The 22552-nt window shown below is 31.2% G+C and overlaps 1 protein-coding gene across 4 annotated transcripts in view; it reads left to right on the top strand.

Moving 5' to 3' along the window:
* Positions 1 to 22552, top strand: part of LOC114929945 (uncharacterized) — a 133813-nt gene that overhangs the window by 23949 nt on the left and 87312 nt on the right. The window lies entirely within an intron of this gene.

The following is a 22552-nucleotide window of genomic DNA, read 5'->3' as shown; positions in this document are numbered from 1 at the left end:
TATATAAAAAACCCTCCTTAATTATCTACAAAGAATCATCTAAAATTTGTCGCACTTATTTATTACACCCTGTATAGAGCCTAATCTTCATATGATTACTATAAAGCACCTTAAAAATTCTAAAGAAACAAAAATACAGAATTAAAAATTTCACGAAAAGATACAGTGTTTTATAGATATGTGATAAAGACTAACGACAAAAATGATGATACTCGATGTTATCCCGCGTAAAATTATATGCGTACAATTAAAACGCATTTACATTTAGCGATACCGTTATCGGCGAATGAGGCGCGAATAATTATCGTTTTCGTGTTCTGTGGATTTCAAACGCGGAGTCTGCGGAGGAATAAATATACTTACGTATGTTCCGCGCGCGCGTATATATTCCGACCCTATAATTAGTTAATTTTAACGACGACCGGTCGCGCGCTGCCGCGAGTTGTGAGTCAACTCCGTGTTTGCGGAATTCCGTGAGTTTCCATTTTATCACGAACGGATTGTAAAGAAACGCAACGCCTGCAAAAATCTCGCCGTCTTCTTGTCCCTCTTTCAGGGACGATATGAATCCTTGCAATGCTAAACGCGTCGATGTAGGAAAACATTTTTGCGATTACAAAGCGTCTCTATTTTCATGATAAGTGAGACATTATTTCCATATCTGTCGGAATCTATAAATCTCCAGGGTGTCTGGCGGTCAGGGAAATCTGGAAAACCGGGCATTGTCAGGGAATTTTATAAATCTGGAATTGTCATGGAATTTTACTATATATCTGAATTTTTCACATTATTCTACATTTGTCTCAATAATTTGAAATTTTTTATTCAATAAATATAAACTTTTTCTTGACTCCCAGCACGCTAATTTTTCGTGTTACAAATCGATTCATCTATAGCATGTTCGTTAATTTATATTTTCATCGTCGTGTTATTTTATTTCAATGTGTTTGATAGAGACAAAAGAAAAAAAAATTGATATAATATAAATAAAAAAGGTAATTATTTAAATAGTTTATAGTGACATGTTTGTTTCGATTATCGTACATAATGCAGATTGTATAATTGATTAAAATTTTTGTTTTAACTTCCGAACCTTTTTATTGTTGACAAAAATATCTCAAGAATTTTATGATTTAACATTTAATTGATTTATCATATGCAAATAATATATTTGAAAAAAATAATACTAAAAGTCAGGGAAAAAATTAATTTCTGGTCTTGGAAAATCTGAAAAAATCAGAGAATTTTTTTTATCGAGTCTGCTGGACACCCTGGATCTGATCGAAATTACAACCATTTAAAATCATATGAATGATTAAGTGGCTGAGAAGGGATTTTCTAGAATATTTTTCTTTGCTCAGGAAAAACCTACATTAACAAACAATAATTTCAAATCATTATTCTTAAAATTAATAATAATGAGAATTCACGTTATAATTAGAATGTAAATCATATTTCATTATTCGCCTTTCGAATATATGCACATTCTTACACAACTATTGATTACTAATTTTAATTTAAACATCTTTTTTCCTTATCGATTTATCAGCAGATTTTCTGATCGCATGTGTAAAGTTACACAATACTGTTGGAATGCAAAACTATTTATTCTAATTTTTTTGCGCATATATTTATATTTCTCTTCAGATAGGTCAGTTATTTTTCAGTTACGTTTGAAATCTTTCGTACATGGACCATTTGCTAAAGTGCTTATACCTAGTAATAATTTTATTATGTTTACACAAGATGCGGCCAAGTGTCGACAAATTTGCACGGCGATTAAATGTCAAAGCGCCGAAAATAGACTCTGCTCGTCAATTATATATCTATTAACTCGTTTATTTTTGAATCTATATATCTATATTTAGCAACCTTTAATTTGAAACCATTAGCTTGAACTTTAATGTATTTTTAATTTGCGACGTTAAAAATATGTAGACAATATTACTTAATATTTAGAAGTTACAAAATTCTGCCAAAATATTTAAAAGTGATGAAATATAATTTTCTAAATCGTGTTGATTTTATGATGGAGCAAAATTCGACATAAAGTTTGATTTTATAACGTTCAATAATTCTCATTTATACATTTTTTAGCAAAATCACTAATGTTCCATTATATTTTAATTAAGGAAATGTGGGTTTTTCAAATTGATCAAAGGTGTTATTAAAATAGATAAGACGTCTCGTGAAAAATAGCAAATAACGTGGTCTAAATCTTTCTATCTCTAAACATTATTTTAGGAGGCCATATAATTTTTATTTTATTATACACAAGTTAATTAAGAAAGTCCAAACAAATTATGAACAAATAAAAAATAATGATAATTCTATATTGAGTCATCTGTGTGATATAACAAATGATAACTATTAATAAATAATGCACTTTATAAAATATTCGTTTTAAAATAGAATAAATCAGATGGAGTAATATATTTATTATTCATTTATTTAATCAGTAAAATATTCTTTTCTCATTTTTCGAATTGAGTAAATAATGAAAAACCTGGATAGAATTACACCTGTAGACTCGATAAAATGTTTTTATCAACTTTGAAAGTAATTCCATCGATATGTGCACACAGTGTTTTTTTTTATCATTGTTTTTATCGCCCGAGTATGTATTTCTCGTCGTGGCGAACGGCGAGAAACTCGATCAGAAATGGCTCGAAAGACTGGATTTATGCGCATCGGCCATGCATTACGCCCGTCGAGAGAAAGTGGCGTAATGTGGGTAACCTTATTGTTGCTCTTATTGTTATATAATAAACGTAACCCGTCCGTGATTTAGCAGGACGCGGTGGCATTGAAAAATAATTACGCCACATTCCGACGATCGGGAAAACTAGCCGCGAATTATTTTCCTCGCCATTTTCTATCGGGAATGGAATTGCTTGCGCAATTTTATTACGTCTGTCTGTCTTAGAAACGCGTCTCTCTCTCTCTCTCTTGGTAAGATAGACATTTTTATTACACCTTATGTGTGCGCCTGTGCTACCTGAAGAGAAATCTAATCTAAAACATGTGCGACAGAATGACCCAAGAATAAGTTATGATTGCTCAACTAATAATTAGCCGTTGATAACAGAATTATTTTTGGTATATTAAATATTAAAGATTTTTTTTATCGAAATTCGAGAATATAAATAAATAATTGATCATTGAATTTCAGCTCGAAATGCAGCATAGTCCTAAATTTATGTTGATAAGAATTATACAATTTATAATGGGAAAAATAAAACTCAAATTTGATTAATGAAAAAGTGACTCCGAATTTGTCATAAAAATATTTAGCCATTAATGATGCGATTCTTACATGTTATAATCATATGCTTATGATATGTTACATATAATCTTTTACAATTGCCTTTTTTCTGAAAAAGTGATCTATTAAATTACATAAAGTTTCCGCGTTTAATTTTTTCGTCGATTATTTATAGTACGTCAGACATTTGCATGCACGATTAATTAGATCGATTTATCTACTTTTTGCCTAATGAACTAGAAAAGAAAAAGATCTCGCTCAGCTATGTGAACCTGGCATCCGACTTTTAAAAAATTAATCTTTTAATATGGGAAATGATAGCATTGTAGTTTTATTAATTAAAAAATAAAGAAAAGACTTGTATCAGAGACATTGAGATATCTCAAATTCTCTTGTGCAGTCTTTTCTAAAATTATTTGTAGTGATTTTCATTTGTAGTTGCACGGTTTAAAAATTACAATTATTTAAACAAATGGTCAAGAATGAACTTTATCAATTAAAAAAATTTTACAAATCCGTTCTTTTCCAGGTGATTTAGACTTGTTTGTTGTTGTTTGTATCAATATTAATTTCGATCGTAATTCTTACAAACAACTACAAACGAGTCTGAATCACCAGGAAAAAAAAGACATGAAAAATCTTTAAAAAATTCATTCGACCATATGTTTAAACAATTGTAATTTCTAAACCGCGCAACTATACAAACGAAAGCAAAATCACTACACATCAAGTACAAACGATTCTAAAAAAGACTGCTCAAGCGGATTTGAGATATCTCAATGTGTGCGTCATTTTTTACTCTTTTTTTATTTTTTAATTCATCATTTTCCATGTTAAAAAATTAATTCTTTAAAAAGTCGGGTTCACCTAGCTATCTCGCTCCCTTATCAATGTGTAACCTGCACATTTATATGCAATCGCCCTGAATGCGTCAGAGGTAACCGATGTATGAGCGCAGCATTTTTTTCAAGCCTGGACACGTGAATCGTAAAAATAGTAGCGCTTAGAGTCGCTTTTTAGCGTACAGCACAGAAAACAGTTTTTCTTTCTCTCTCTCTCTCTCTAATTATCACTTACGCTATACTTTGTTGCGTAGATAGATTTCACGTGACGACACTCGAGTCATTGCTGAGACACGTTCATCTTATCGCGCGATGACAAACAGTTAAATCGCGTCGTCGTCCATTGTCCTGTGCGTCGTAAAGATAATCACGCTTAACTATGACTCGAGGTATTCGTGATGAATCGACAATTAAGAAATTAGCGCTCTCAATTTTTTACAAATTTAAATTTCAACAGGCAAAATGTTAGCGCAGTAGTTTAGATTTTAATGAACATTAATTTTGCCGAACTGAAACTGATTTGTACATTGAAAAAAATGGCTAAATTAATGAATATTTAAATCAATACTGCCAATAAATGAATCATTTACTTGAAACAAATAAATATTTATTTTTGGTTTGCGCGATTTTGAAGAGGATTTTCTTATATCAAATAAATATTATTAGTTTTAAATAAATGATTTATTTGGCAGTATATTGAAATAAATACTTATTTGAATTAAATACATTTTTTTTCAGTGTATATAAAAAATGAGCAAATTATATCGAAGAGATATTTATAAAGTTGGATAAAGAATATTATAATATTAATTTTGTTGAAGTAAGTACGTTTAAAATATATGTAAAATGAGCAAAGATGATCTTTTTAATTATGACGATTATGTTTATTAATCACCACAGTATTTTCTTACAAATTTCGCTCTCTCTCTCTATATATATATAATTATCGTATTAAAAAGACCTAATCTGGAGCGAAGAAAGTACAAAATGCACAAGCTGAGACAAGATAATTCTTATAACGACAGATGTACGGTATATAATTACAGGTCGATTTACATGTAACTCTCATAAGCGCGCGATCAAGCGTTAATATTATGTTGCACAGGATGTTTTAAATATCGTAGGGTACTTTTTCGTTGTGCGAAACACGCAAACATTCGATACCGTCTTACTTCGATATAAGATTGATGTGTGTATATGCATCTACTCTTTCTTTCTCTCTCTTGCAAAAGATTCCTCGTTTTCGTGCTGAGGTGGAGATCATTTCTTCGGAGCCGGTCTGACCTGTTGACGATAAATGTATAGGAATCACACAAAATCGTAATTGCAACCGTACCGGCGCTATACTATGTATCTTTCCGACTAGGACATGAGAGCCCGGCTCCTCTTATTTGATTTATTTACTGTCGACTGGAGATCGAGTTTCGAGTCTCTCTCAGTTCATTACTTAAGTTTCATCATATTTCATCCGATGTGTTTGCGGAGCGTTTGATACAATTATACACACACACACACATATATATATAGAAACTTGTAACTGCTGGAAATATTTCGATAATGCTTGATAAATAGCGAAATTTAAAACAGTCATATCTGTATTTGTTCTCATTAAATTAGCGGTCCTCCCATTATAGCTAAATAGAATGTAATTTATTAAAATCAAAATAATTAGGCAAGTTTTAGAAATTATTTAATATCATTAGAGCATTTTAAATTAGAGAGGTAATTTATTTTAGATAGAGAGAGAAAAAAAGAGAGAAAAGAGAATTTATGATGTAATTCTGAATTAATATTTAATACTCCAGTGAATTAAGTGTTCATTATGTATTTTGCATATGTTTTCATTTTTTATTACACGTTACAAATATATAGGTAATTAAACTTAAAATATTTAAATGGGTAATTGATTTACACAAATATATATTATCGAAAAATCATTTTACTTAATAGTATATCCATTTCAAGCGATAGTATATTCGAAGTTAATTTAGTCTACGATATTTGAATATCTCTTTGCGGAACTTTTTGGAATTTAAATTTATTTCAAGAAGATGAAAATCTTTCGAAAAAAAGAATATTTTAATATTTACTTTGCAATTTTATTCGTAGAGAAAAATTGTTTACATATAAAATTTCACACGCATTATCGAACACGCAATCCTAGAGTGCATTCTATTTCGTCACAGTTTGTCACTTGATTCATCACTCTATTCATCATTGACACAGCTGGGGCGCGAAGCGGAGTCCCGAAGGGACTCGACGATATCGCGAGGGGTCCGAATAGAAACATGATCGATATGTCAAAATTGTATGAATAGACAGACCCGGCGAGGAATGCGGATGCAGGTCGCGACAGAAGCGAAACAGGTTGATCCGTCGGGGTGTCTATGCACGTGGAATTCTACAATATGATTTGTATCAGCGTGACATTACATGAGCGAGCAACTATATATGTGAGGCATATACTTTATTGAGACAGCCGAAAGAGCGACTTATCTCTTACAGGGTGATACATATATTTTAATCTTGATAGTCACATATTTGGAAATCATAGGATTTAAAAAAAAAATGTATTAGGAATAAAAAGTTATAAGGGTAAGATGACTAAAAAATAAATAATTTATACGAGATATATATATGTTAAAACGCCGCGAGTGCCGAAGGAATAAATTTTTTTAAATATAAATTCTCGCACAATTGATCTATTTTTTTATAAAGTTTATATATTTTTCCTTATATTTTTTTACATACATAATCGTAGTATTACTAAAAAAATTAACGTAGATTTTTTTTATGAGATATAACTTTCATTTAAATAGTATTTGTTGATATTTTATGGTCAATGGTCAATTTATTAAATTTTTTTGACGTAATTTACCTGAAACAAGAAAAAGAGGACAAATAATAGAGAAAAAAAATTATGCGAAGCAGAGGGAAGCAAAGTATATTTTTTCATTTTGGATCTTCTTTGTGTCGTTGTTATTTGTGCACGCTTGAGTCGTTTATTAGCGGATTAGTTACGTTTTAGTATGTTTGGATTTTCTTGTCGCTGACAATCAAATACACATTTGCACAAATGATTAAAAAATATATTAATTGAGAAATAAAAATATTTAAAATATTTAAAATATAGACAAATATCATTTAATTTTTTTTTCTGCTTAATTTATAGCTAAATATTTATTATATAGCATTCATATCGCATAAAATTCAATTTCTTAGTTTCATCGATTCATTCAATTTTACAGATGATTATAATTCATTTATTTATATGCATTAGTGTTCACAATGACTCGATTAATACTAAATGAGCACTCAATATACTACATTAATATTGCAACATGAAACAGTATGCTTCATTTTGAATTTAGAATTAATTTGCTTGCATATTTTCTCTCTCTTTCTCTCTCTTGTTCACTTAAAAGAAATAAATTTTCACGAGCTCGCTCTCTATGCACGCTACTATTTCACATTATTACAGAAAATTTTCGTCATTATACGGTATGACTATCTGTCGGATTATGTAACACACACGTGTATAAGAGAGGTATGTTTAATCTCTCCGTCGTTCGTCCTCGCTTTATCCAATCAGAATAAGTGCCTGCATCCCGAGGATAGGATTCACCCGAAAGAACGTGCTTCCCTAAATCCTTCATATAAGGAGCTTTGCGGAGGAAGTGGCTGGTTCGCATATATCCAGAAGCTCATATTTCGTGGATTATAATAGTAATGTCGCGGATTTGCTAGTTTCATATTACATCGTGAATAACATTTGAATCGAAATCGATAAAATATTGATTAAATCAGATTTTGCGAAATTTATATATGTTGCTGCATATAAGAATCGAAATCTGTTTCGTTTAGGAAGATTCATTCAAAAATCAAAAAACAATTATAAGACATATACAGTTGAAAGATTTGTGTTAAATTTAACATTACTCAAAAATTCGAGTTTTTTGGACATTTTTAAATGTTTATTTAGTAGCAGCCCGCGGTCGGAATTATGCCACAGAACTATAAAACTCGTCGAAAACTATAAAATTATAAATCTAAAATGTGTAATGATGTGCTAACTTTTAGTCAAGTTAGCATATCATGTCATTTTTCGAGTTTATTCCAATGCATTTTATAGTTTTCGACGAATTCTATAGTTCTACATTTTTTAATTAGTAGCAATTAATTTTAATTAGCATATGTGTATATACAGGTATATATGTATTGTATATTAAGCTATAAAATTCTCCCTGAATTTTTCAGTTTGAAAACAATTATATTTCAATTTTTTAAATTATATACTGAAAAAAAAATTTGTCAACTTGACTAAATTACTATTTTATTAATTGAAGATATATTAGTTTTTAAGTCAAATAAACGTTTTAAAATGTGACATTTAATTTAAATATTTTTATATGTTCAATTAACAACATATTTAATCGAAAGGTTTAGTCAAGTTATCACATTTTTTTTCAGCGACAGAAATTTACGTCGACGAGTAATTTCGGGAACAAAAAAAATTTGGAAAAAAATCACAATCGTATACTTACAATTCATAGGTTTCACTCTTTTTATTTCATCGATTTATTTTAATTCGCTCAGAGTGAATGGACACGAAATGAAAGTTTGTCGAATGGAATTTAAAAAGTGCATCGTAATCTCCAGGCGCTGTAATTACACAATGTGACACACACATACACAAGGACATACACATACACGCGTTGACGAGAGCCGTGTGGCGATCGTTACACGAATCGTGTCATAAATCAGGTCTCAACCACTTCGCACGTTCGGCCGATCCGCCGGATGACGCCGCGTGCACGAACGGTTCTTCGTTTCGTTTACGCGCTGATCTACCGCTATAATAAAATGGGCCGCGCGTGCGGAATAACGCGTGCGCGAGTAAAATACGATGGAGCGCGAAACTCGACGTTCTCGCGGATTGTTCGCATTTTTTGTGTCACGGGAATTTGTTTATTCTCCGATGAGAAGGTGAGATCAAAATCTCGCATCGAACATGTCTTTAAATAATATTTATTATAATTATATCTATTTAATTATATATAATAAATATTTAATAATAAAAAACAAATTTAATAAATATATATATTTAATTATATGTATATAAATATATTTATATAAATATACGTAATATTATATGAATATATTTATATAACATTAAGTATACATATAATAATTTTTTTGTTGGGGAAGAGCGAGAATAAATCAGCTGATCTCCGGACGATTTTTGCGTACATATAAGTAACATTGAAACAATTCAGCAGAGATTTAGGCACGTTCCTGGCCTACATATATTATCATCCGAAAGCGCGATTTGGCCGACGAGGGTTAATCGGATTTTCCATTTGATTAATTTCAGACGCAAATGCCTCTTGCCGGTACGCAAGTATAATAACGCGCAGGATTTTAAACTGAAATCCTCGTAGGTGTTTTTGCGTTGGTGTCCGATTTAGCTCGAATTATACGCCGGATATCATTATGATACGCCGGAGATGTTCAGCGAGTCGTAACGCGTGTGCCGAATATGGAAAACGCGCGATATAATATATATATATATATATAGGATGTTCAAGAACTGGCGGAAAAGTTTTTAATGGCAGATTTTTGGTTTCATTCGGAGACGATTTTTCCTCGGCGAAAATGTCGAGACACCAATCATTTTCGAATTATAAGCATTTAAAAGTAAAGGCCCTTTTGAAGGGAGAAACTAATTGTAAGTCTTCTGGAAATAAAATATTAACAGAACTATACATTCTTCAGTTAATTTTAGGTACACTGAAAAAAAGTGACTAATAATTAATACATATTTAGTTCAATACTGCCAATTGAATCATTTATTTGAAACAAATAAATATTTATTTGTTTTGAAAAGGATTTTTTTATATCAAATAAATATTATTAGTTTTAAATAAATGATTCATTTGGCAGTATTGAAATAAATACTTATTCGAATTAAATAAATTTATTTTTTAGTGTTAGAGTTTGCTTTAATATAGAATTTTAATATATAAGGCTTAGTTATAAAGATACATAATAGCAAAAATTGGGAACATGCTAAAAATGATGGTTTCTCAATATTTTCACTAAGGAAAAATAATCTCCAAATGATACCAGGAATCTGACATTAAAAACTTTGTATAAATAAAGTAAACATCCTGTATAAATAAAATATCAAATGACGTTTCTTAAAATTATTTTTTTCTACATTTGTCTACGCTGTCGTATATTTAACATATGTATACACATAACCGGTTTCTAACAGTTCTACTATCTAGCGCTTATTATCGAATATTTTCATTCATTTATCGTCTTTTAATTATTGGACTGCCGGGAGAGAGAAGAGGGAGAAACTTGCGCTCGATTATTATGTAATAACTGCGAAACGGTTTTCCGTGTTCGAAGTGATATCATTATCACTCTGAAGTTTTCATAAAATAACTATAAAATTGCTTTATTACTAGCCAAGTCTTTTATTCAACTCGAAATTTTTATAGGTCGACTAATCGGACTTTTGTATAATTTGTATAATATCTCAGAAGTCATATAGTTGAATTTTTTTCATATGTATAATTAATATTCTCATAAAAATTACTTTATAGATAACATTATCTCTTCCATATTTCAATTAATATACTCTGCTTCATAAAACGATTAATATAATGTAATGATTTAGACACACAATATTGCATTACATAATTTGATCGATATTCTTATAAATATTTTAAGAATTAATTTTTCGTTTTTTTTTTTAGTTAATATATAATACATTTTATACCTTTCTTATTTCTATCTTCATTATTCTCATAAATTAAATTAGTCGGTAATTTATCTTTTAGTTTAATTGAACATTTACTTTTATACAGAACTTTGATATAATACTTGTCACTTATTTTAACACATTTTCATGAATTATAAAGTATAATATAATAGCTGGCGTGTTATTTTTTAATTAGCGCCTTCTTAAATTAACCGAAATATATATAATATTCATCGCGCTTAAAATCAAATTCAATGAAAATTTTCATAAATCAATTTAGCCGTCTCTCTTCGTCTTACGAAAAACGACATAATGTAATATAAATTAATGAAAGATTTCGTTACTCGAATAATTTCGCGCGGACGTCTTCATCAGGCGGCTGCGTTCGTTTCGTCTTACGCGTTAATCATCGAGGGAGGCGAAAGTTGATGCCTTATCTATCACCGATTCTCACTGTACATATTAAACTCGGTCTAAAGTACGTGGCGCGCGGCTTGAAACAAAGTTTTAATCGTTTCTCTCTCTCGGCAAAGACTCGCTCGCGAATGCTCGGCGCGTTTCACTTATCTATCCTCTAATCATTTACATTAGCGAAAGGTTAGAAAACCAATCACGCCGCCAATTATACTTCATCAAGTTGCGCCAAGACACGCCGTCTTTATAACGTCTCTCTGGCGTAACCTATTCTTCAATCATCTCTCGGAATATTGTAATTCTTTCTTTCTCTCTCTCTCTCTCTCTTGATATTATACATAGACAGCGCGCATGTATCATAAATATGTGTATGTAAAATGTAAAGAAGCACATGCGAACTTATCTGCTTTAATTTATCATTCTCTGATAAAACCGCGCGCTTCTCATTTCGATGCATTGAATTCTTGGGAGGGAATTGTGCGTAATTCCGCGAAATATTTTTTTTAACCGTCTTGTATGCTGATTTAAATTTTGATTATACATTTTCTTTGTTTTCGGAGAAAATGTATTCATCTTTTTTGCGACCCGCAAATTTCTCATTAGGTCTGACTTTTTTTTTTTTGGATACTATCATGCTACAAAATAAAGGAATTTAATACGAATAATAATGACTTGCAAGAAATATAATATTTTATTTTACTTTTGTATTACTAAAATAATTTTATTAATAAAAAAGAATTAATACCTTTTCTTGAATAACAACGATTTCAGAGTTTTGATGAATTAAAAAAAGTTTTTAGTGTAGATTTATATTATACTAAAACCTGCGATTTTTATATGCTAATGTTACTGGCAAAGTATATAATATGCAAAATAATTTATGATCTATTCGTCATAAAAGAAAGGAGAATTATCTCAGAGCAATTGATAGTTCGCGACTTTGGTCGCGTATTAATTTCAGAGTGAACATGCGAAGAGCAGGATTTAACCGAGTAGTTAGAGAGTTTATTTCTAGCACTTAACACCCACTAATATATATATCTTCATAACGAGTTGTTGAGCGAAGTACAAGTAGGACAGCGTCGAGCGAAGTTTTCGAGAGAAAGTCACGCCTCTGTGCTTTACTTCTCCGAAACTGCGTTTACCCAAAATATCATTTTCGGTTAAGCAGCTACAGCTTGGTGAAAACGATAGGGGTAATTATATGTTAATCGCATGCTGAGGCCTTTGATAAATAAATCGGTCGAAGACTCCAAATTCTTCTCAACAATGTCGCAGAACGAAGTCTGATAAGGATAATATTTTTTTGCAGAAATCGCGATTGAGGAAAAAAGTTACACAGACTTATGCAATTGATCGAAATAATTCGATGACTTAAGATTTTTTTTTTAAGCAATCGATTGATTGATTTGTGATAATTATTATTGACTGAAGAATAGCGATTTTAAAATTATGATTTTATTTTCATCAAGATTTGTTTTGCGAGATACCTCGAGACGAACGGGAATTTCGGACCGATTACACAAATTTCGTAAGTTTGATTCATTATAATCAGTATAAAATCAGTAAAATGTTATGTCGACAATCGCTATCTATCGGGCTATAATTTGAACAAATGAGTATCATAAAATGAGAAGAGTGACGTTTTATTATATCGTGGGCTAAAGTATCGGCGAAAAAATTTCTACACTGATTCCTTCTTATAATATTAGGATATTACATAGTAATTTTCCTAGAAATACACTATTAAACCGCTATCAACATTGACGATAATTTTGTTTTCTATCTTATAATCGTGCCTAAAATATTTAACGCAATTAGTTTTCAAAATTGAAGGCTTTAAGGAATTTAATATAGTATATAAAGGATCAATCGAAAGAAAATTATATCAAATATTACATTAAATATAAATTAAATAATAATAAATATATATAATTATAAAAATAATATACAAATAAATTATATTAATTTTTAATTCACTAATCAAGTAACAAATATAATAATACAATAATAAATAAACTAGTTTATTGAATTAGTTATTTCATGTTCAATGTTCTTTTAATTATATTATACAATACAAAGATGATTTATTTAGTAAAAAACCGCATAACCAACGAAAAATAACCGTATACAATTCAATGTGTATGCACGAATCAATATAAATATGAAAGGTTCATTTTGCTTACAATTAACGACAATTCAGCTCTCTTAAATCTGATCCACGCGTCATAAATTGAATCGGGTTGTTTATAGTCTCGTGCAGAATAAACTCGCGAGCGAAATGTACATCCTTCTTTTTAATAAATAGGATCTAGAATCTGCTTTAATGCAAGTTTTATATATACGCGAGAATGCAAACACACAACTTCTCTCGTGGGATGAAGCGAGAAGAGAGAAAGAAAGCGAGAGCGAGAGAGAGACGATATCAATGCTTGTCGTAAATATGTTATTTTTAGTTGCCTCCACGCTCTCTTACTATACATATAATACGAAGATATCTTTAATCTGTGGTGCTCGGCTATTTGCGATGCGTTTGACATTGATGTGTAATTTATATCAGCTAATTGCAACAGTTTTGCTGTACGCAGGATGTTGAATATTTATTCACCAAATCTTTCAAATCTCTTCTAATATACTTGCACATTATTATCGTCATTATTATTGTCTTATCGTCATAATAAGATCATAATAAGAATTATTATTGTCGCTATTGTTGTTTTATTAATAACTTTACATTGAATAGAATAGAAACACCACAGATGAAAGATAAAATTATATGTTGTGCGTGTAATTGTTTTTATTATAAAATATCTTGTTAAAGTAACAAGTAGTATATATATATATATATATATATATTCATAAATTATTTAATTGTTATTATTTAGTAGAAGAATCGTAACGAATGAAATATAATTTAATGTGCACGAAACAATATTTTTATTTTGATAAAATAATTGTATTTATTTATAAGGGGGATTATAATGTGTCGTAATATTGTAAAGATTAGAAAAATCAGTTTGTTGTTTGGAATATATTTTTATCCTTCTGCGTCCACAATTTATATCGTCATCTAACGATAATATGTGAAATTTTATCACGTAGTTCACAAACAGTGTGAGATAGATCGCTTTAATAATAACGTCAGATTAAACTACTATGTCGTACAGGATGATTCGTTTTAATCTTAACAGGTAAATATTTGGAAATCATGAGCACAAACGTAGCTTCGAGGGAAATTTCATAATATATCTTGACTTAGAATTATTCTTTGCTAGCATTTCTAAGATTATTTCAAGATCAACTTAGTTTTTTTTTTAAATAGAACTATATCCAATTGTTTAAAAATAAATATTAATAAATATTATCGATTCCTCGCAATATTTGGCATAAAAAATATAAGAGAAGGATGGTAAAAAAAATGAATAATTTATACGAGATATTTTATACTTTAATTCGATTTAATTTGAAAAAACTATAAAACATATCTCTTAAAATATTCATTTCTCGACGATCTCACTTTCGATACTTTTATGCACGAAATAATGAAAGGAATCAAGGTTGGCGTAAAGAAAACATAATTGCGTCTTTATGAAAAAATACGTAGCCTAGTGGCAAATTGCAATACTATATATAGATCAAAAGAGGGAGAATCTCTCATAAGTTTTTATAATAGTGAAAGATTGTAACGAAGGCGAGGTTTCTTTGACCTTGTCAGACTAAGCGTTTATCTCCTTTTAAGAGATCTTGACGCTCCTGAGACCGTGTACAGAAGGTGTCTTTGAAACGGTCGTCGTTAGGTACTTTATCATCGTTCGCGATGATAGGAAAATGAGAGCGAGGACGTCATTGTTGATAGAGGAAACACTGGCCGTAAGTTTCCTTGGTGGAATTATCGCCTCTCTCTTTCTCTCTCTCACTTGATCCAAGACTTTCGTCTTTGCGGCATCGAGTGCCAATAAGAGATAAGAGCAAGACAAACATTTTTAGCGTTAAATACATGATGTGAGCATACACAAACTTTTACATTAATGCAAAAAAAATGTATTTATATTTCTACTCCTAGAGGAGAGATTATTATCTTAATAATCGCACGGAGAGATTTATTTTTTTTTTGTACATATATAGGGTGTCTGGCAGTCAGGGAAATCTCGAAAACCGGGCATTGTCAGGGAATTTTATAAATCTGGAATTGGCAATAAAAAGTTAGGAAATTTTACTGTTCATCTGGATTTTTGTTCACATTATTCTACATTTGTTTCAATAATTTGAAATTTTTTATTAAATAAATTTAAATGTTTTCTAGACTCCCAGTACGCTAATTTTCTATCTTGTTAAAAATCGATTCATCTACAGCGTGTTTATTCATTTATATTTTCATCGTTGTGTTGTTTTATTTCAATGTGTTTGATAGAGACAAAACTACAAAATTTGATATAACAAATAAAAAAGGTGATTATTTAAATAGTTTATAGTGACATGTTTGTTTCGATCATCGTACATATACAGATTGTTTAATTAATTAAAATTTTTGTTTTAACTTCCGAATCTTTTCATTGTTGACAAAAATATCTTAAGGATTTCATGATAAATTCCAAATTATATATTTGGAGGAATAATTTGGATGAAATATAAAAAATTCAGGGAAAAAATAAATTTCTGATCTTGGAAAATCTGAAAAAGTCAGGGAATTTTTTCATCGAGTCTGCTGGACACCCTGATATAACTCCTCCCATATCCGATACTTTATTCGTTTGTGCTTTTCGTCACTTATCAATTCCGCTACCGGTGGCTACCACACTTGATTCACACTTGACTCACACTTGGGACATAAAACCATAGGTCTGTTACCGCCGTGGTCCCGGGGCCATTGTGCGCCGTGTTTATTCGCGCTTCCACGCAGCGGGAGACAGAATCGAACGAACGAGATAGAAAGAAAGAAAGAAAGAGAGAATGTAAATGAGAGAAGAGCACATGAAGGTCGCCGAACCACCGTAAACGCGGCGCCGTTCACATTTCATTAAACGCACCGCGTTGTTGCGACAACGATCCTCGTCGTCGTCCTTATCTTCTTCTTCTTCCTCCTTTTATGGCGTAGTTCAGCAGATTTGTTAGGTGCTGCCAGATTGTCTTCCTATGATGAGAGTATTTGGATTTTTAATAAATGTCAATCTTGAAGTAGGTGCTGCTTATCACATTCAGGGTGTATACTACCGAGAAAAATCTGGAAAATCTAGAAAATTTTTTCAGGGAATTTTTTCTATCTTGAAAAATCTTGGAATACTTATGGAATTTATTTCGAACTTGAGGAAATTTTTATAAAAATTGCTTCTGATTTTATTTTTAAATAAAATTTTAAAAAATATTTTGTGTCCAAAAATGATGTATAAAAAAAATAAAATTCAATTTAAAATTGATTAAAAATTTTTTTAAATATTTTAATTTTATTTGGAATTTTGAACAAAAGTACCTGGAAAAAATCACGGAATTTATTCATAAGATTTGAGAATATACATCTTGACATTAGATGCTTTTTGAGGAAGGAAGTGGCCGGAAGGATAACTTTTGGGCTCAAGCTATCCTTATAACAGCGGATCTTAACGCTGCTCCTCGTTCGTCCGAAGTCGGGAAATAAAACCGCACGTTCGTCGGAAGAGAAGGGAACGAGAGGCAGGAAGTTAGGCAGGGAAGGGAGTTCTAGGGGGGAATTCTCGAGTTGCGAAGAGAAAGGTGGATGACGGAGACTAAGGAAACCTAGTGCTTCTCACGGAACCAGTCGGAACGTGGATCGACCACGATCTTTCCTCTTAAATCGTCGGAACGGTGATATAGAATAAAAAAGAGAGAGATGATTCTCTCCCGATGAGTAGTTTTACCGATATAGAATTGATATATATGAGGGGGCTCTCAAAAAGAGGATGCATATCTCATTTTTTTTTCGTTTTGGAGAATATCAAAGAGATATATGTGACGGAATTTTTTTTATAAATATAACTAAAAGCTCTCCAGTCTTGTACTTTATTTTAAATATATACACTTTATGCGTGGGATATTTTATTTATTGAACAGGAAAAAACAAGACAACTCTCGATTATGACAGGAAACAAGAGAGATATAATTTACAAATAATAAAATAATTTTTTTTTTATTTAATATCCTTCTATTATTTTTCACATTCTTACACATTTAAATAGATACAAGTCAGCTCTACACGAGAGAATTTTCTCTTAGAATTTACCCAGAAAATCATGGTAATAAAAATATTAATACATAGTCAAATCGATTGAACACATCTTATTTTGATAGATATTAATATTTTTTATCGTGGTAAAAATATTAATCACACACAGAGAAACTTATAAAATTTTTCCAATGGTCCCACAATTACCATGATCTGTCAAACCTAAGATTGTTCAAGAATTAAATAAATTAAATGAAGAGAAAAAAATCATAGGAATATAAATAACATTTCATATGCATACACTGAAAAAAATTTATTAAAATTCGTCTGATATCATATAATTGTCCTACGATTACTATATAATTTTGAGGGTATAAATTCTAAGAGAGAAAAATCTCTGTGCACACTAATTCGAGAGATAAACTCGTAAAAATGGGGACTGTAACGAGATTGTACGTATGCGGGGCGACGGTTTGTTTACTTTCGCATGGTGCCCGGCTATTTTTGCAAGGGGAACAAGTCATTCTTTGAGTCTTGTCCCGTTTTGAGCGCGTTCCGGCTCGCCGCGAGTCGGCACGAGAGGCGCCGTCGAGGCGCGGAAGATTGATTTAAAAAATTCAGGACTTTATATACGCGCGCGCGTGCAGCACATTTTCTTAAGCCGAACATTTGCAGCTGCGAGGGCGGAAAGAAAGGGAAGCGAGAGCCGTAAAATTATTATTATGCGAGCGCGCAAGACGGATCCTTATTAACACTCGGCGCTTAAAAGATTTCTTCCCCATTTTTTTATTCATCAAAAATCGGCGCAATTTTTTTTTTTTTTTTTTAACAGTAGTGTACGATAAAATTGATATTTTTTTAAAGTTTTTGTACATATGACGAAATTTTACAGTGTGGCTCGAGTGACTCGTATTTTTATTTTAATGCATATTTTGTGTGTGGGGTATATTTATTAAACTAATATTTAATTACGACAGTAAACAAGGGATATTAAAAATGCTATATGACAAAATATTTCGCAGATGATAAAATAATTTCTATTTAATGTCTTTTCCTATTTATATTGCTCCATATTTAAATTGATAAAAGATTTGGGAAAATATTAGTTTGGTCTTTTAATTTGGAAGTATATTATATAAAATGTAAAAAGTGAGATATTTTTTTGGGGGAAATGCCGTGAGATAAAAAGTTCGTGTATGCTCTGACGAGAGAATTCTTATCGAATATTCGATAATTTTCAATATAGGCATTGTCACCGTATTAAAATATTTTCTTTATTCCTTGCGTTTTATACGCATTTCGTTTATCGGTTTTCAAACATTATATATAATAAATAATAGATTACATTCAATATTCTATACGTATAGCGAATCGTTGTTCCAGTTGAATGGAGTAGGCCACCTTAAAATAGTCTCGCGCTGGACAGAACAGTAATCCGAAAGCGAAAAGCGCGCATCTAATCTTAATTAGATCAGTTCCGATCCTTCTCCTCTGCCGATTAAAATGGGTCGCGCGTTTATATTCTCATTTATCGAATAAACGTGACGCTGCTCGCGCTTATCGCGCATGAAAGAACCGAGACATTGTCTTAGATCGACCGTGAGGGAAGGTATCGTCTGCTTTATTTGCACGCGATTTTCAGACCAAATTTTGTCGCAGAAGAAATTATTGTAACACTTGTATTTTGAAAATCACATAAAACACTTTCAAACGTACGCGGAATTTTATTGTACAGTATATCACATAATACTCGAGTACAATATATCAAAATAATATTATTGTAGGTCTTCCTCAAGCAGAGAAAAAATATTAGGAGTGATTTTCCCTTTCGATAGACAGCTACTTCACTGTTACGTTAATAAGTCTATAATAATGTAATTTTATTTTATTAGTTCTCGTTCCACGTCTCTCATTCTCTTTTGTATTTGAATATTTTAATTCAATATTATCCTGTATTATTACTATCTCTGATAATCTAATTATGTATTATTAGCAATCAGTGTAAATATAGGGTCATTTCAGTGCATGAATAGGACAAATTGATATAATTTTGCAAGAGAGATATTCTACAGTTGAGACACCACTTTAATATTTAAAAGTGCACCTATAACTTTGCAGACCTTAATTTATTTTTTTACACCGAATTAAATAAATTTAATAAATTTTGTTATATCGTCTCCTGCGAAATATACATTGAACAGGTAATAATATTTACCTTTTGAGTCACGGCGAAGTCAATCACACAACGTGTACACATTATCCGGAGATTGTTCGCGCGTGTGTCAGCCACGAATTCGAGACTTGGATGTCCGCGTTGGCGGGTTTCCAGCGACACCGTTGCTATCGGATTTATATCGTACGTCCGTCGACGTCGTCGTGCATTACCCTTTTCGGTGTCCTTCATTACTTTGTAACGGCCGAGCTACGTTGGAGAGGGACGAAATTAGGCGAAACAAGTAGAGCTGCACGCGTGTCTGGGCGAAAATAAAATCGCATCAATATAGTTATTATGCACTTATACAAATAAAATTAGGCGTTCGTTTTTTCCTCTTGCTGATTTTTTTTTTTTTTTTCAGAAAAATAAGATTTTTTTTTCCAGGAGAGGGCATTCAATTTTTTTATCTTCTGGTTTTTCTTAATTTAAAAAAAATTTATTTTTTAGATTTTATTTAATTTTATTTATGCAAATTATTCTCGAGAGAAGAGATACCTCTTCGAAATTGTACATAGGGGGATATTTTTAATTTTATATCCGTCTAGATTTTTTCTAATAAAGAATTATTATATCGGAGTGACATATGTAACGAGAAAAAAAAAATAATCGAGAACGACGACTTTATCGTTGAAAAGAGCCGCCAAGGGAGCTTTCCGCCGGGTGTCGAATCTCGAATAGCCGAGAATATCGACCGGTCCCGTATGATAACGGCGCAGCGGGCATTTGTAAATTCCAAATCGCAATGCGGGGGGGAAAAGATAGACAGGGAGAACGATGTGAGGTATATAGAGGCGACTGTAACAGCGGGTAGAATAACTTTTGTTTAGAAAGTTACGTGACGACGATGACCATGGAAATGACACAAGCGCGCTTTTCGTATCGTCGAGATGAGGCTGTAGAAAGAGAAAAAAAACGTACTTTTAAAGATAACAAAGATAGAAGCGAGAGAGGGAGATGAACGAAGAAGAAAAGAAAGAAACTATTGAAATAATTCATAATAAAAAAATTTATCGTTTTATGAAAAAAATCTTTTTTCCCATATTGTGTATTTAAATTTGTTATAAGTGGATTATTATTTTTTTCGCTATGCATAATTATATTAATCGAATATTTCTCGATAGCGAAAGCATCTTCATTAGCCAAGTCATTAATTGTCTCGTCGTGAAAAGGGGGTGGATTCGTAGAAGTTCCTTTCTTCTTTTTTTTTTGTTTGTCGCTTTTTTCCTCCTGCCCGAAATTGCAAAACGAAGAGAACGACTCGATGGACAAACTAGTGAGATGCGAAGCCCGTGACGTGAAGACGATATTTTTATGAGTCTCATGGCATACGTCCAAAGTGTACTTGCATGTTGTATTCTCCTTCTCTCTCTCGTCACTGTACCAAAATAAAAAAAATCGATACATTAGAATCGTGTGCTATTTACGAGAAGCGAGAGACCGCGAGAGAAGTTGTGATTTTGAGAGATGATTAACATTGGATGGATAATCTGAGGTTACGTATACGAAACCCCTTACATTATAATATTTACAACAAAGTAGATAAGATTCAGTTCAGGATGTAAATTATTCATGGAAAGGGAATTTCAGAATTTATATTTGAGAATGCGTGAGGGAAAACGATATTTTTTACGATACTTTACGATCTCTATTCATATATATTCTTACTTGAAAGACACCAATGAATTATGTAGATATTTTTCTAAGCGTCTATGGATCACTTGAAAATTCCGAGAAATGGTTGAAGTGTTTAAAAATATTCTTAAAGATTTTTTATTTTTTTATCTGAGAAATTTTCAACACGATGAAAAATTGCTATAAAATATTAGACACAATGCAATTATAGTTTTTCTCGATTTATAAACACCATCATGCAATATCATATCATTATTGTGTATATAAGGAAAATATCTTAACATTTTATAGAAAACATTTGTCTTGAGAAAACCACACTTGTGTAGATAATTTTAATCTAATTATATCTATCACGGGAGATGTCGATGTAATTAAAATACGGAATCATTACTTATTCAATACTCCAGTATGCTTCTGAAATAACATGAATTATTAGAATTTATTTGAAGAATAATTTAGAATAGGTTGCGGAGTCAAATTCTCGATATATTGAAAATTGATCGACAAACTTGATTTGGAAATACGCGATATTTTAGTCTGATTCTGCTCGGTCGTTGACGAGAGAAAAGCGAATCACTCGCATCGTCGACGTCTATGACACAGTCGACATTATGGGTCAAGGTTCGAGGCGATAGTCGCCTCACGGAATCGCTCCGACACGTAGACACGTCAAATTATGGAACCAACAAGACGCAACGAGAATGTCCGAGACTCTTTATTGTTTCCGAAGTATTATAAATATGCGTTGGGGTTAATTCGTGAGTATCATATTGATTATTTATATCTTCACACAAAGAAAATTATACGGAAAATTTCGATTTGTTAAAACGGACACTTAACTTTCGCCTAATCTGTACGGTTGACATTAAAACAGCTGATAGTGAAGCAAGCGCAGTTGTACTTTGCAAATTACTGTGTTTTAAAATTTAATTTAAAGATAAGCTATTTTTTAAGTAAATACAATAACAAGAGATTATTGTAAATTTGCATTTATGTTTTCTGTTGTGTTATGGATCATGTATAAAGAAAATTTAAAAAATTAAATTTTATTTTAAATTATATAAGAATTGAAAAAGAGGAAAATTTTAATTTCTTATAAAATTAATATTATTTTCTTAAGTAAAATTTATTCTTATTCATTCTCTAAAAACTTGTCCATAAGAATTGTGTGTGATTTGAGAAAGATTAGGATTATATATAAAAATAAAATGTTTTAATGTTTTTCTGCAACTTA

This window comes from Nylanderia fulva, unplaced genomic scaffold (genome assembly GCF_048542155.1).
Source record: "Nylanderia fulva isolate GAGA-0341 unplaced genomic scaffold, ASM4854215v1 Scaffold9, whole genome shotgun sequence".
NCBI lineage: Eukaryota > Metazoa > Arthropoda > Insecta > Hymenoptera > Formicidae > Nylanderia > Nylanderia fulva.
This window is presented reverse-complemented; position numbering and strand designations above follow the sequence as displayed.